Source organism: Erythrolamprus reginae, chromosome 1 (assembly GCF_031021105.1).
Source record: "Erythrolamprus reginae isolate rEryReg1 chromosome 1, rEryReg1.hap1, whole genome shotgun sequence".
Lineage (NCBI taxonomy): Eukaryota > Metazoa > Chordata > Lepidosauria > Squamata > Dipsadidae > Erythrolamprus > Erythrolamprus reginae.
The window spans coordinates 34722324-34737080 of record NC_091950.1 but is presented as its reverse complement, the minus strand read 5'-3'; the positions used below and the strand labels follow the sequence as shown (position 1 = coordinate 34737080).

Sequence of the window (14757 nt, the reverse complement as noted above, 5' to 3'; positions counted from 1 at the left end):
TAATGAGTTCCACGCTTTTTTTGGCTATGCTCCACCTAAGCATCTCTAAAATCCTGACCCTCCACCACCACCATGACATTTAATTCCTATTATTCAAAAAGTGAACTATTCACATGGAAGAAGCCTAAAAGGCCATTAACTAGGTTTAATAGATTAAAATTAAATCATGTATTTCTTCAAAAGTAATGTTTCTAATGACACACGTCCCTAAGGAGTTTTGTTATTTCCATCTCCCCCAACCCCATGCTTCTGCCATGAGCATCAGTAAAGAAATGAAAGGCTTTATGTTGTGCCATTTGGTTGAGTATACTAGTCAACATAGAGGAGGTGCACTTTGTATTGTTTGGTATGAGCATGACAATGGAAGACTACAATTGTGCCCTTTTTGTTGTTGTTGCTAAGTGAAATGTTAATTTTGCCCCATTTTATGACCTTTTGTGTCACGGTTGTTAGATGAATCACTGCAGTTAAGTTAGTAGCATAGTTGTTAAATGAATGATAACAGAATATCCTACGAAAATAGACTAACAATCCTGGGCCTAGAAAGCCTAGAACTACGGCGCCTAAAACACGATTTGAGTATTGCCCACAAGATCAATATGCTGCAACGTCCTACCGGTCAATGACTACTTCAGCTTCAACCGCAACAACACCATAGCACGCAATAGATTCAAACTTAATACGAACCGCTCCAAACTTGACTGTAAAAAATATGATTTCAACAATCGAGTTATCGAAGCGTGGAACTCATTACCGGACTCAATTGTGTCAACCCCTAACCCCCAACACTTCTCCCTTAGACTCTCCACGATCCAGGTTCCTAAGAGGCCAGTAAGGGGCCTACATAAGTGCATTGGTGTGCCTTTCGTCCCCTGTCCAATTGTCTTTCCTTTCTCTCACTTATCATATATATTTTCTTTCTTTCATATATCCTTTCCTCTAAGTTCACTTTACCCTTATATATATTACTACATGTCTATTTTTCTTCCTATGTATTTGTGTATTGGACAAATGAATAAATAAAATAAATAATAAATAAATCTGGCTTTGCCACTGACTTTGCTTTTCGGATGGTCACAAAAAGTGAACACATGACCCTGGCACACTGGAACTATCATAAGTACCAGTCAGTTACTAAGCACCTGACTTTTTATCCCATGATTATGTGGATACTGCAATGGTGATAAGTATGAAAAATGGTCACAGGTCATTTTTTTCAGTACTGTTGTTGAATGACTATGTGTATATAAGGCTTATCGAAGTGAATATCCAGATCTTTCTTAAAGATTGAACACTGCCCATTTTTGCCCAGCATGTCTGATGGGTCTGTGAATGTCCCAAAGACACTGGAAGAAAAACTGCAGACAAGACAATGTCAGATATGGAGCAGCTTAACCTACAGAAGTAATAGGGGCAAGACAAACATTCCAGAAGGAATCTCCGTCTAGGTTTTTTTTTTCTTTTGAATGGTAAAGACAATGGGGAGGCAATGTACTTTCAGACTTGCAAGACTATTGTAATGGGCAGTGTTCCCTCTAATTTTTTGGGGGGGTGGGCGGAAAAGTATAGTGTCTGAGCGGCAGTCCCTTTGGGACTGGGCGGCACAGAAATAATAAATAAATAAATAAATAAATAAACAAAAAAAAAACCCACCCTGTTTTGCCTCAGAGAATTTCAAAATAAAATACTGTACTGTGTGTCTATAATAGTGAGCTCATAATAGGGCAACTCTATCAATATCAAAATGCCACTTAAATAGTTGAGCTAGTTTCAAACTAGATTTTGATTTTCTTTCTCTCTTCCTTACTCCCATTCTTTTTCTTTCTCTTTTCCTTCCTCTCTTTTTTCTATCTGTTTCTCTCTCTTCCTCTCTTCCTCTCTCTCTCCTTCCCTCTCACTCTTTCCCTCTCGGCTTCTGGGCAGGTTTGGAAAACTCTGGGTTGATGATGATTTTTAAGTGAGCGATTGCTCACTGCTCAGCTTAGAGGGAACTATGGTAATGGGGCTACCTTTGAAAAATGTTCGGAAACTTCAGATTGTGCAGAATGCAGCTGCAAGAGCAATCATGGGCTTCCCCAGGTATGCCCATGTTACACCAACACTCCGCAGATCAGTTTCCGATCACAATTCAAAGTGTTGGTTATGACCTATAAAGCCCTTCATGGCATCGGACCAGAATACCTCCAGGACCGCCTTCTGCCGCACGAATCCCAGCGACCAGTTAGGTCCCACAGAGTTGGCCTTCTCAGGGTCCCGTCGACTAAACAATGTCGTCTGGCGGGACCCAGGGGAAGAGCCTTCTCTGTGGTGGCCCAACCCTCTGGAACCAGCTCATCCCAGAGATTAGAATTACCCCCACCCTCCTTGCCTTTCGTAAACTTCTTAAGACCCACCTCTGCTGTCAGGCATGGGGCAATTGAGACATCTTCCCCAGGTCTATATAATTTGTGTATGGTATGTTGTGTGTATGTTTTTTAATTATAGATTTTTTTAGTTTTTTAAATATTAGATTTGTATTTTACATTGTGTTCACTATTGCTGTGAGCCACCCCAAGTCTATGGAGAGGGGCAGCATACAAATTTCATAAATAAATAAATAAATAAATAAATACATACATACATACATACATACACAAACAAACAAACAAACAAACAAACAAACGAAGATATTTCTTTAAAATAAAGGTAGTGTTTGTGCTCTTTATCTGGACCACCTCCAAGGGCTGATGGATGTGAAAGAATATCAGTAGTAAAATGGTAGTCCCCCATTCAACAGTGGTGCTCATTCTGGACGTTTTCCTGGATTCCTGTCTCCTGCTTGTTTGAGCAGGTAGTAGCTGTGACCTGGAAGACCTTTGTACAATTTTATCTGGTGTACCAGTTGCCCAATTGTCCCTCTTCCTAGATCAGGAGGCTCTTCGGATAATAATTCATGCCCTGGTCATCTCAAACTTGACTTGCAGTGCATTCTACATGGAGCTTCCCTTGAACACCACCCAGAAGCTTTAACTGGTCCAGATTGCAAAGGCTGGACAGTTTCCTTCAAGATGCAATTCAAGGTGCTTGGTTGCTATCTATAAAGACTTACATAAGACCTGCCCATCTCTATCTGCTTGGCTGCTTTGATCTGGCAGGGTCGATGTGCTCTGGATTCTTTCCTTTGACCATACTACCTATTTGATCATGCCACCTATTTGACCATGCCACCTATTTGACCATGCCACCTATTGGGCCCCTGAAATGTATCCTCTCTGTCATAGCAGCTACGTTCTGGAATGAAGTTCCTCCCACCTGAGATAGTATTTAGTATTTATAGATCTTAGTATAGAATATTTACTGACCACTCGCATCCCGGACATAAACTGTTTCAATTCCTACCCTCAAAATGTTGCTATAAAGCACCGCACACCAAGACAACTAGACACAAGAACAGTTTTTTCCCAAACGCCATCACTCTGCTAAACAAATAATTCTCTCAACAGTCAAACTATTTATTAAGTCTGCACTACTATTACTGCTAGTTTTTTCTCATCATTCCTATCACCCATCTCCTGCCACTTATGACTGTATGACTGTCATTTGTTGCTTGTATCCTTAATATTTTGATTAATATTTTTTCCTGATTGCTTATTTGACCCCTGTGGCAATCATTAAGTGTTGTACCTCATGATTCTTGACAAATGTATCTTTTCTTTTATTTACACTGAGAGCATATGCACCAAAGACAAATTCCTTGTGTGTCCAATCACACTTGGCCAATAAAGAATTCTATTCTTCTATTCTATTCCAGTGGATTCCACCCTACTAGCATTTCTGAAAGGCCTCAAAGTCCTTGCTCTTTGGCTAGAGTGTGTGTAGCCCCTTTCAAGGAAGAGGTGTGTCTTTGCTGCAGCTTTTGCTATTATTGGTCTTCCTTTGTTGCTGTGTTGTTTTATAGTTCTCGTGCCTTCTTGTGAATCCCTCAGAATCACTGAGGCAGTTCAAACTTTGAACAATATAAAAATAAACAAATAAACAAAAGCACAGATTTTTTTTCCCAAAATGCTTCCCGTTATTGTTCTATTGAAAAATCCCTTGGTATTTACAAAAGTGAAATATTGGCCTGTTAGCAATTTAGCAACTAGCCATTTTTAGATTGGGGGATTGGGAAGATGAGGTCTAAACAATGTCTTTATCAAAAGATTAATAACTAAGTAATTTAAAGTAAATAACTTGGAATGCTTTGATTGATTCCCTTCAGCCTATCAGAAGAAATAATTATTGATAGTGTCAGGGTTCCAAATAGCATCCAAAACTAAAACAGTCCCAGAAAAATATTGCACAAAGTTCCAATTTATTAACAGAGTCATGTTGGCACATCCAGGAGAAACCCAAATCTAAAGTACCAGGGTTTCTCCACCCAGTTGACCTTGCCCCCAAGCCCCCCAAGTCTATCAGGTTGACCAATCTTCAACTGCCAACTTGATAGCAACACCCATCTCTTTCCGTGCAGGTGCAGGAGTGCAAAGACAAAGGATGACCTTGATTGTAGAATTTGTTATGGCTGTGCAGACAACCCTCATGCAATTCCGCCTCCCAAATTCCCACAGCAAAGAATACATTTTAAAATAGCATAAAGTGTGGCAGGTCAAAAGCCCCAACTTAAATGGCTTCGGCCTGAGATATTTGCCAGTTCTTCTCTGGTAAAAGGCTGATTCGGAGGCGAGCTTGTAGCTTAAAATTTAATATCCTGCCTTGCATGCAGAAGGCTACAAGTTCAAATCCCAGTAAGGGTATGTCTGTCTGATGAGACCATAACAAGGTCAAAATAGATCTATAACAGGCTTCCTTCCTTTTTACTTACCAGCAAAAAAATTGTAACCATATATATATAAAGAGACTTATCCATGGCACTGGTGAATTGGTGTGTACGCACGCGCACACACACACGCAGAGAGAGAGAGAGAGAGAAAATACACAAACACATTTACATATTTTAATAATAGTTCACCAGTGCCATGGATGGCTCTTGGTGGCAGACCATAAAAGTATTTTTTCTTCTTGAGGATTACAGTTGATTCCTGTCTAAAGAGCAGGATCCAATTCATTGATAATGTTGCAGGAAGTTTCATGATCTTTTACTTTTACAACAGACTTTCAGATCACAGGCTGTATAATATAGCGGTAGGGCTACAAACAAAAGCACAACTTTTTAAGAGAAGTTCTTTCCATTTCCCTGCCTCACACTTTAGTGCAAGGTGATCTACATTGTTGGAAGAACACCAGTCATGCATCTCGTTCAATGTTTTTAAACCTTAGCAACTTTTAAGATGTGTACACTTCAACTCCCAGAACTCCTGTCCCAGCATTCTGGCTTGGGAATTCTGGGAGGTAAATCTGCACATCCTAAAGTTGCTAAGACTGAAAAACAGTGTGGTGTAGAATAGATGATAAAATGTTCAAAAACCTTATGGATCCCTGAGAAAGCTCACAAGCCAATGACCAAGGAAGTCCCCTGAAGCACCCATTTAAGATTTTTGGGTTAGCTAACTGACAAATTCGCCAAATGTCAATCCTATCTCCCAAAAGGATTATTATTATTATTATTATTATTATTATTATTATTATTATTATTATTATTTAGATTTGTATGCCTCCCCTCTCCGCATACTATGATCTATCCTAGAAATTATCATTGGGGATAACCAATTGAAATAATTTCCCCAGGTAATTCTGTGGCATAAATAACCAGGGAAATTAATGGAATTTTCCATCCCAAGTCTTTGAATCCAGATGTGTGGAGGGGGGGGATCGCAATAATGTGTATAATTCAAGAAAATTTACAGGTGTATAGTTTCATTTATTTTAAAGGGAAGGTTGCCAATGTTGGGTTCACACAATCAAGGTGGATAGTGATTTGTTTCACTTTGGCTTGTTGGATTGTAGGAACCCAACCATTGCATTTTGCAAATTATAATTAATGGCTTTGCATGCTGTGTAAACAGTCACTTGTGATATATTCAGTTAACTGTGGTTAAGTGAGGAACGGCTTCGCATCTGGTCATAATACAGTGGAAGTTCATGGAAAATATAAGAAGTCTCACAAAATAATTTTTAAGAGGAGTTGGGCCATAAGTCAAATCAATTTCGGGCAACTACAGTACTATGATATTTGGGTGTTGCCTCCCAAGGACAATTCCATCTGTCCGTCCATCACCCTGGTGGGGGGAATTACTGACCCCCTCAGAGAGGGTCCGCAACTTGGGCTTCTTCCTCGATCCACAGCTTACATTAGAAAACCATCTTTCAGCTGTGGCGAGGGGGGCGTTTGACAACGTTCGCCTGGTGCACCAGTTGCGGCCCTATTTGGACCGGGACTCACTACTCACAGTCACTCATGCCCTCATCACCTCGAGGTTCAACTACTGTAATGCTCTCTACATGGGGCTACCTTTGAAAAGTGTTCGGAAACTTCAGATCGTGCAGAATGCAGCTGCAAGAGCAATCATGGGCTTACCTAGGTATGCCCATGTTACACCAACACTCCGCAGTCTGCATTGGTTGCCGATCAGTTTCCGGTCACAATTCAAAGTATTGGTTATGACCTATAAAGCCCTTCATGGCATCGGGCCAGAATACCTCTGGGACCGCCTTCTGCCGCACAAATCCCAGTGACTGGTTAGGTCCCACAGAGTCGGCCTTCTCCGGGTCCCGTCGACTAAACAATGTCGTCTGGTGGGACCCAGGGGAAGAGCCTTCTCTGTGGTGGCCCTGACCCTCTGGAACCGGCTCCCCCCAGATATTAGAATTACCCCACCCTCCTTGCCTTTTGCAAGCTCCTTAAAACCTACCTCTGTCGTCAGGCATGGGGTAATTGAGATATTCGTACCCCCCAGGCCTATACAAGTTATGCATGGTATGTTTGTGTGTATGTTTTGTTTTTTAATAAGGGGTTTTTAATTATTTTTTAATTATTAAATTTGTAATACTGTATATTGTTTCTATTGTTGTGAGCCGCCCCGAGTCTGCGGAGAGGGGTGGCATACAAATCTAACAAATAATAATAATAATAATAATGATATTTATTTATTTACTTATATGTTTGTTTGTTTTTGCAAGTCATAATGAGCTTTTATTTATTTTCCCATTTTATCCTACTTTTCTGCCTAATCATTAATCAAACAAACCTTTATAGGTGATTCACTATTGAACAATCTAAAATGGATTAAGCTCAGTAGATCACATGACCATATCCAAAGTGTGGGAAAATAAATGTTAAGATCCACTCATCCTACTCTCTGGTGGCTTCAACAGGAAAACTTGTTATTTTTCTAGATTGTTTAAGAGTGAAGTGTTTAATTGTTGACTCTTTGATCTTTTGAAAGAAGACACTTTCTTATAAGATCAAAGACCAACATTATGTTGCCAAGGTGTTCTAGTGCTAATGTAAATGGTGACTTAAAACAGTCTCAAGATAAAAATAGCCTCTATTTATGTTCACATACAAGCACGGACTAAGGTCAAGAATAATTTACATTAAAACAAATATTAGTTTTAAAAAGGCATCACAGGGGATCAAAGTCTTTTGTGGGAAATTTCTAAAAGGGCAGAGATGGGAGTCTGCAGTAATTAGTTTTCTTGAAGCACTAATTAATTACTTCAACATCCAGTTTATAAAAATTGCACTGGTTTCTAATTAACTTTTAGGAAGGTTTAAGGCTTAATTGTTGAAATATATATCCCTAAACCGCATGGGATGAGGATCTGTAATAGAACAGCATTTCTCAATCTTGCAGCTTGAAAGATGAATAGATTTCAGCTCCCAGAATTCCCCAGCCAGCACAGCTTTGTTAATCTACAGTGGCAAAAAAAATCAGGAGGGGGATATTATAATAGTTTTGGAAGACAAGAAGGATAACCAAAGATTAGACCATGGCCATTGAATGGGAATGTAGCAGAAGGGACCCTCCCTAATTTCTTTGACTGCAAAGGTGAGGGGAACGGGGAAGAGATGTATTACAGTATTTTATTTATTTACTTGTCAAATATGTATAGGGTAGTAGTTGCTTGTATAAACATAAGTAAAAAGTAACAATAAAAGAGGACAATAGGACAGTAGGACAGGGACGGTAGGCACAGTGGTGTGCTTACGCACACCCCTTACAGATCTCTTAGAAACGGAGAGTGGTCGACTGTAGACAATCTAAGGTTAAAGTTAAGATTAAAGTTAAAGACTTGCAAAATTATTGTCAACCTTAACCTAGATCCTTTAACCATTCCTCGTAGGACATGGTTTCCAGACCACTCACCATCCTTGTAATTCTCCTTTAAATTTGCTCTAGTTTATCAATGTCCTTTTAAAATTGGGGCCCCCAGAACTGAGCACAGTATTCCAAATGTGGTCGTACCAAAGTACTGTAGAAAGGAATAATTACTTCACGTGAGCAAGATTCTATGCTCCTCTTGATGTATCCCAGGATTGTGTTTGCCTTTTTTGCAGCTACTTCACACTGTTGACTCATGTTTAATCTGTGATCTACCAATACAGCCAGGTCCTTCTCACCTGTGCTGCTGCTCAGACATATTCCTCCCATTTTATATGTGCTGTTTTCATTATTTTTGCCCAAATGTAGGATCTTGCATTTCTCTCTGTTAAATATTGTTGTGATTCAGTCTGAGGCTCCTCAGGGAATGGCTGGAACTCTGCCGGCTCCATGCTCAGAGGGGGAGGACGAGGAACAGGAGGAGGAGGAGGACCAGGCAGACGGGGAAGAGGAATGTCATGACGAGGAGGAGGGAGAACAGCCTGAGACCCCCGGGGGTGAGCTCTCCCCAGCGAGTAGCCTGGAGTCATTAGATGAGAACGCACAAGCCATCATAGATATGAGGCAGAGAAGGGCAGCACAACAAAGGGGACAATTAGCCAGGTATTTCCATCCCTAATAGGCAACAGCTGGGTTTGGGTGTGGTTCTCCTCAGAAAGGTTGAAAAGGCAGGCCCGCCCTTCCTGCATTGTGGAGAGTTATCTTTTGGGAGTCCTGTGACCTTGCTTCGATCCTTGGCGTCTCTGATTCTGGCTTGTGGCCTCGAAGGCTGAAAACTTGGGGGAGGCGTGGGTTTTATTATCTACAGTGGTGTGTGTGCCAGCAAGAAGCCTGTTGTATTGTCTGGCCGTCGTGACTTTTCTGTGAAGCTTCATAGCATTCCAGTTTGTAAGAACAGTTTTTGTTATCTGTGTTTGTTTTCAAAGATATAAAATGACTTTGCTTTTTACCAGCGTGTCTGGCTACTCTTTTTAGTTGGTGTTGACGTCTGGGGGAACCCAGACAGAACAAATATAATTCTGTTAGTTTCAGCCCATTGTTCAAGCTTGTCTAGATCTTACGTGATAAGGTACTGGTTAAGTGATAAGGTACTGGTATTTTGTCTGACAGGTAACCTGTATCTCCATAATCAACCTATATTCTTTTCCACCTCACCTTATTCCAGTTTAAATCCTACCTTGGTCTGTGTAGCTGATGATGAGAGCTGAACTTCAAAAGCATAAGCTTTTTCATACAACTTGTTAATTAGGTAATCTAAGAAAGCCATATTGTAATATTCAGAGAGCAAAAATAGTTAAGAATTCCAACTCTCAATGTAAAAGTTAAAAGAAACAGTTTTTAATCAAAGGCAAACCCATAAAATAGACATTTCCTTTCTGGTTGAACACCAAAGTATCTATGCAAAGAAAAGGTTTCCTTTCTTAACAATAAAAAACATTCTAAACAAGTGGACGCATCACGTACAGCAGTGATTTTCAACCTTTTTTGAGCCATGTCACATTTTTTACATTTACAAAATCCTGGGGCACACCAATAAAAATCATTTTCTCATTTCTCTTTTTTCTCCCCTTTTTGCCCTTATTCCTCTCACTCTCCCTTCCTCTCTTCTCTCTCTCTCTCTTGCTTTTTCTCTCTTGCTTTCTTTCTCTCTCTCTCTTGCTTTCTTTCTCTTTCCCTCTTTCTCTCTCTCTTGCTTTCTCTCTCTCTCTTGCTTTCTTTCTCTTTCTCTCTCTTTCTCTCTCTCTTGCTTTCTCTCTCTGTCTCTCTTGCTTTCTCTCTCTTTCTCTCTCTCTTTCTCTCTCGTACACCACGCCGGTAACAGCGGCATCGGGCAGGAGGCACAGACAGCGGCGACTGGACATGTTGCTGGACGCTGTACATGCTGGCGCTGCGCTGGGCATGGGCGCAGAGTTGCCACCTCCGTACTGGCCCAGCCAGCAGGCCAGTGCCAGTGCCAGCCCATGCCCAGTGCAGCGCCAGCATGTACAGCGTCCAGGAATACGTCCAGCCACCGTCGTCAGTGCCTCTGCCCTGGAGCTCCCACTCACAGCTGTCGCCCCACGGCTACTGCCCAGTGCCACTGCTGCCACCACCCTCCCACTCCCCCTGCCAACACCCTCCCGCCCGGCCCCAAAGCTCACTTGCCACCACCGCCAGGGAAGCTCCAGCCAGGCGGGGCACTGCAGCTACCGGAAAAACTTGGAAGGTGTGAAGAAGGAAGCTCAGCTTCCGGTCTTGCAACTTTTTCCTCTTCACGCCCTCAGCCAAAAGTTGTGAGAGCAGAAGCTGACCTTCCTTCTTCGCGGCACATTTGACCATGTCTTGCGGCACACTAGTGTGCCACGGCATACTGGTGGAAAAACACTGACGTACAGTATATGCAGTAAGAAAAAAGAGCGGAAAAAACAATGAAGTGAAGATAGCAAACTGAACTTAAATACACAGGCGAGAGGGATTTAGCTAGAAAAGGCAACCATTTAATAAGGCAGACATAACACCTTTTCCCAAAGTCCGGACGTACAGAGGTGACTATTTCAACAAAAATGTTGCATCTTTCTAGCTAGGTCTGCTCGGTTGTACGTCCCTGTACCTAATACCTTCACAGCACATTTGTACTCAAGGTAGCCTTCACCTGCCACTTTGGGCTGGAGCTCATGTCCTCCGCGCTCGGCCAAAGAGCTGCGGGATGAGGATGGGACACGGCAAGGCGATGGTTGGAGCCTTAGTACAGGAGTGAAGCGGCCCTGTGCTTGCCTTCATGCCACATTTACGATTGGCAGCCCTCTCCTCCCTCGGCTCGGAGCTGTAAGCCTATCCTGTTGCTAGGGGTGAGTGGAGCAGGGTTGCATTGCAGCTCCGCATCGTAATGGAGGAGGGGATCCCATCTCTCCCATTGTGAAGTGCACTTAAGTTCTCCGTGCTGCGCAAGGTACTTGAGGCTCGACCTCAAGGCTCGACTACTGCAACGTGGTCTACATGGAACTGCCCTTAAAGAGTGTTTGGAGACTACAATTAGTCCAGATAGTAGCTGCGTGAGATGTTATGTGTGTGCCTCGGTACACCTACATAACACCTACACTCCGTGAGCTGCACTGGCTTCCAATCAGTCTCCGGACGCAATTAAAGGTGTTGGTTATCACCTATAAAGCCCTACATGGCTTAGGACCAGACTATTTACGGGATCATCTTCTGCCTCATACTTCCCAGAGAGTTGGCCTTCTCCAGGTCCCGTCAGCCAAACAGTGGCTGGGGAATTCTGGGAGTTGAAGTCCAACTATCTTCAAGTTGCCAAGGTTGGGAAACACTGGTCTAGACAACCCCCTGCTTAGCCAGGAAACCCTCCACCCCTTCAAACAGATGGTTATCCAAACATCATCTTTAAAAACCTCCAGTGTTGGAGCATTCACAACCTCTGGAGGCAAGCTGTTCCACTGGTTCTAACTGTCAAGAAATTTCTCGTCAGTTCTAAGTTACTTCTCTCCTTGTTTAGTTTCCATCTACTGTATTAGCATTCCATCTATTCCATCAAGCAGCAATAGATGGTCTATCCAACAGTTTCCCAATCTTGGCAACATGAAGATGTCGGGACTTCAACTCCCAGAATTTCCCAGCCAGCCAATGCTGGCTGGGGAATTCTGGGAGCTGAAGTCCAAATAGCTTCAAGTTGCCAAGGTTGGGAAACACCGATCTAACAGACCATCTATTGCTGCTTGATGAACTTTTAAAACTACGAATACACACGTACAACATTTATTTAAAAAAAACACTCGATGGCAGTCTTTTGTGTCTTTATGGCCACAGGCAGTTCGGGCAGCTTACTGGAAAACGGGCGTGCGCTGAGAGAGATCAACTGTGCCTCAGCATGATTTGAATTAGAAATATGTAAACCACGCGCTCCTTTTGTGCAGTTGGCCGAGGCTGAGGAGAAACATGGATTAAGCCTGCGCGAGGATCCTCTTGCGAGGACGCCCCTCCATTCATCCACACCGGGCGATATATCGTCAGGGAGAGCGCCGGTGAGTCAGTGTTTGTTCCGCAGGGTAAAAAGAAAGAAAAGGCGGCTGAGGAAGCGAGGCCTCTGACTGAGGCCGGGACGGTCGTTTGCCGCGAAAACAAGCGACCTCCTTCGGAAGGCCCACGGCGGGGCGCTGTCGCTTTGCTTAAGCCAGGCTCTTTTGTGGCGCCGCCGCCGCGAAGGCGGGACCGAAAGGCGGGACTCCGGAGGAGGAGGACGGCGGCGGCTCATCTGTCTGGTGTGGCCCGGCCCGGCGCGGGTTCGAGCGGCGCGCTAGGAAGCGGGTGAGGCCGAGCAGCTCTGCTCGAGGCGACCAGGCCGTACATGCGCGGCGGGCTGGCCGCAGAGCAATTCGGCGGCCCTCCCCGCTGATCTCCGGCGGCGCGGCCGAGCGAGGTGGGACAAAGCGGCGCGTCCCCCTCCTCCTTCGCCTCCGCGGCTCCGACCGAAGGGAGCTGCCAGAAGAGGTGAGAGAGACGCCCCGCGCGGGATCGGGGCCTGCACACGGGGCTGGGTAAGCAAGCGGAGCCTCCTCGATCGCTTCGGCCGCGGCTGGAGGAGGAGAAGGGAGGCGTCCCGGTTCGAGTGAGAGAAAGAGAGAGGCCTCCCCGGGGTGGACCTTCGGGCGAAGAAGCCGAGGAAATTGAAGGCGTGGATCTTGGGGAAGCCGAAAGGCTGCAGGATCAGAGGATAGGCAGGGAAATTGGACGGCAATATCTACAATTCCCTCTACAAATCTCCCTACTGCGTAACATGCAGCCTTGTACTTGCACAAGGCAAAAACCATGATTAAGTGAGCCATGGTTAAGTTACCCAACTTTGCAGAGCGGAGCTGCTCAGGAAAGTAACTTATATTGCCCCGACTAGGTAGGTGCAGGAGACAGGAGCAGAAACTAGCCAACTTAGATTTGGGTCTGGCATGTTGCATGACTCCAGCTAGCTACATGCATGGGTGGCAGAGCTGGACAGATGCACACCTCTTTCTCAGATGTGTTCGTCACTGAAAGATAGACTTCTGCTTTGTGGCCAGGGCTTGAAGGAAGCATCCGTGACCATCAGGCTTGAGCCATTTCAGTTGTCAGCTTGGCTTGGGGATCAGAAAAGCTCCCTTCCTTCAAGGGAAACAGTGGGAGGTGGTCAGTGGCTTCCTTTGGCACCCATGCCTAATTTTAACTAGTGAAAAGTAATCAAAGTCCATCAGTTTCTGACATGAGGCCTTTTCCCAGCAGAAGTGCTATTTCCACATGTTGGAGGCTGTAGGACCGTGTATGAAATTTGCTGTCCTCAATTCCAGTCCTTATGTTTGCTTCGTTATCTGACTTCTCTTCAAGACAATGTCTGACAAAACCTGACAGATTTTATATATTTACTTAGCGCTGGGGTAGGGATACTTTTTTAAACTAATGCAGGTAAGGATCACTTAAGACTGTTGAACTCATGAGATGGGAAGGACATGAAGGTTATATCATAATAATGGTACAGAAAAAAAAATGTTGCCAGGATAGAAAGATCCTCAAACTGGCTTAGATACTGCTATATTATCTAGGCATTCACAACATCTCTAGCTTTAAGCTTGCTTTGAAAAGATGTACGGTAACTCCTATGCAAATTGCCCGAGTCAAAAGCCCGCTGCTTACAATTTTATCTTTGGCCTTCCTTTCATATAAATTAACAAAATACAGCAACAGTTTAAAGGGATTTATGCTATATCAATTAAGTCTGGAATGACAGGGAAGTGTTTGTTGCAGATTTGTTAACAGAGCTTGGATAACAGATCCTGTTATAAACAAATTGATGCTGGACATCCTTGCTGTTCCATGAAAAGCTGGATGCTGCCGTAGACATAAATGCACTAAGCAAACAAGCTTGCTTACATTAGCTTATTATGTCCAATTCAGCTCCAGATACTGTGCAAGTTTTATTTGATAGATTCCTGAACTGCAATTTTACTTGCCTCAGCAGTGTGGCAAATACTTAACCAAGAGAAAAAAACCCCTAAAATGTAATGGTGCATATTATGGGGATGGCTTTTAGGAGATTGTTTGGTGCATTGTCATCTTGCCAATTCTTTTGTTTCTGAAAACTGTTGGCTGTTGGACTCTGTGAGTATCAGTCTTAGACATCTGTGTTTGTAAGCTTTGCCTCTTATCCTTCTGTTTGTATGTTGAACTTATAGATAGCTTGAATATTGTTACCTCTTTTCCCTTTGCATACTTCCTCTTTGTATTCAGTTCCCTGGCAGGATCAAAGATATTTATGCCCTAGATATCCAAAGACGATTGTAATTTATACTTGCATGCTACAATTGAGATCTTCCCCTACTGAGCAATAGATTTTGAAACCTCAATATTTGAATAGATAGTCATTTACGCATATGATTTAAATATGGAAATGGTAATGATGATATCCAGCTCTACCAAAACAAACAAACAAACAAAA

The 14757-nt window shown here is 43.2% G+C and overlaps 1 protein-coding gene across 3 annotated transcripts in view; it reads left to right on the top strand.

Moving 5' to 3' along the window:
- The first annotated feature begins 12215 nt into the window (after positions 1-12215).
- Positions 12216-14757, top strand: part of MAP4K5 (mitogen-activated protein kinase kinase kinase kinase 5) — a 129498-nt gene continuing 126956 nt past the window's right edge. Inside the window, exon 1 of one of the 3 annotated variants that reach the window (XM_070749142.1) lies at positions 12216-12319. The gene's annotated coding sequence lies outside the window, so the exon portion shown is untranslated. Of the gene's footprint in view, positions 12320-12364; positions 12833-14757 lie in introns of those variants that run through there. The other 2 variants (XM_070749136.1, XM_070749128.1) reach the window with 2 other exon arrangements.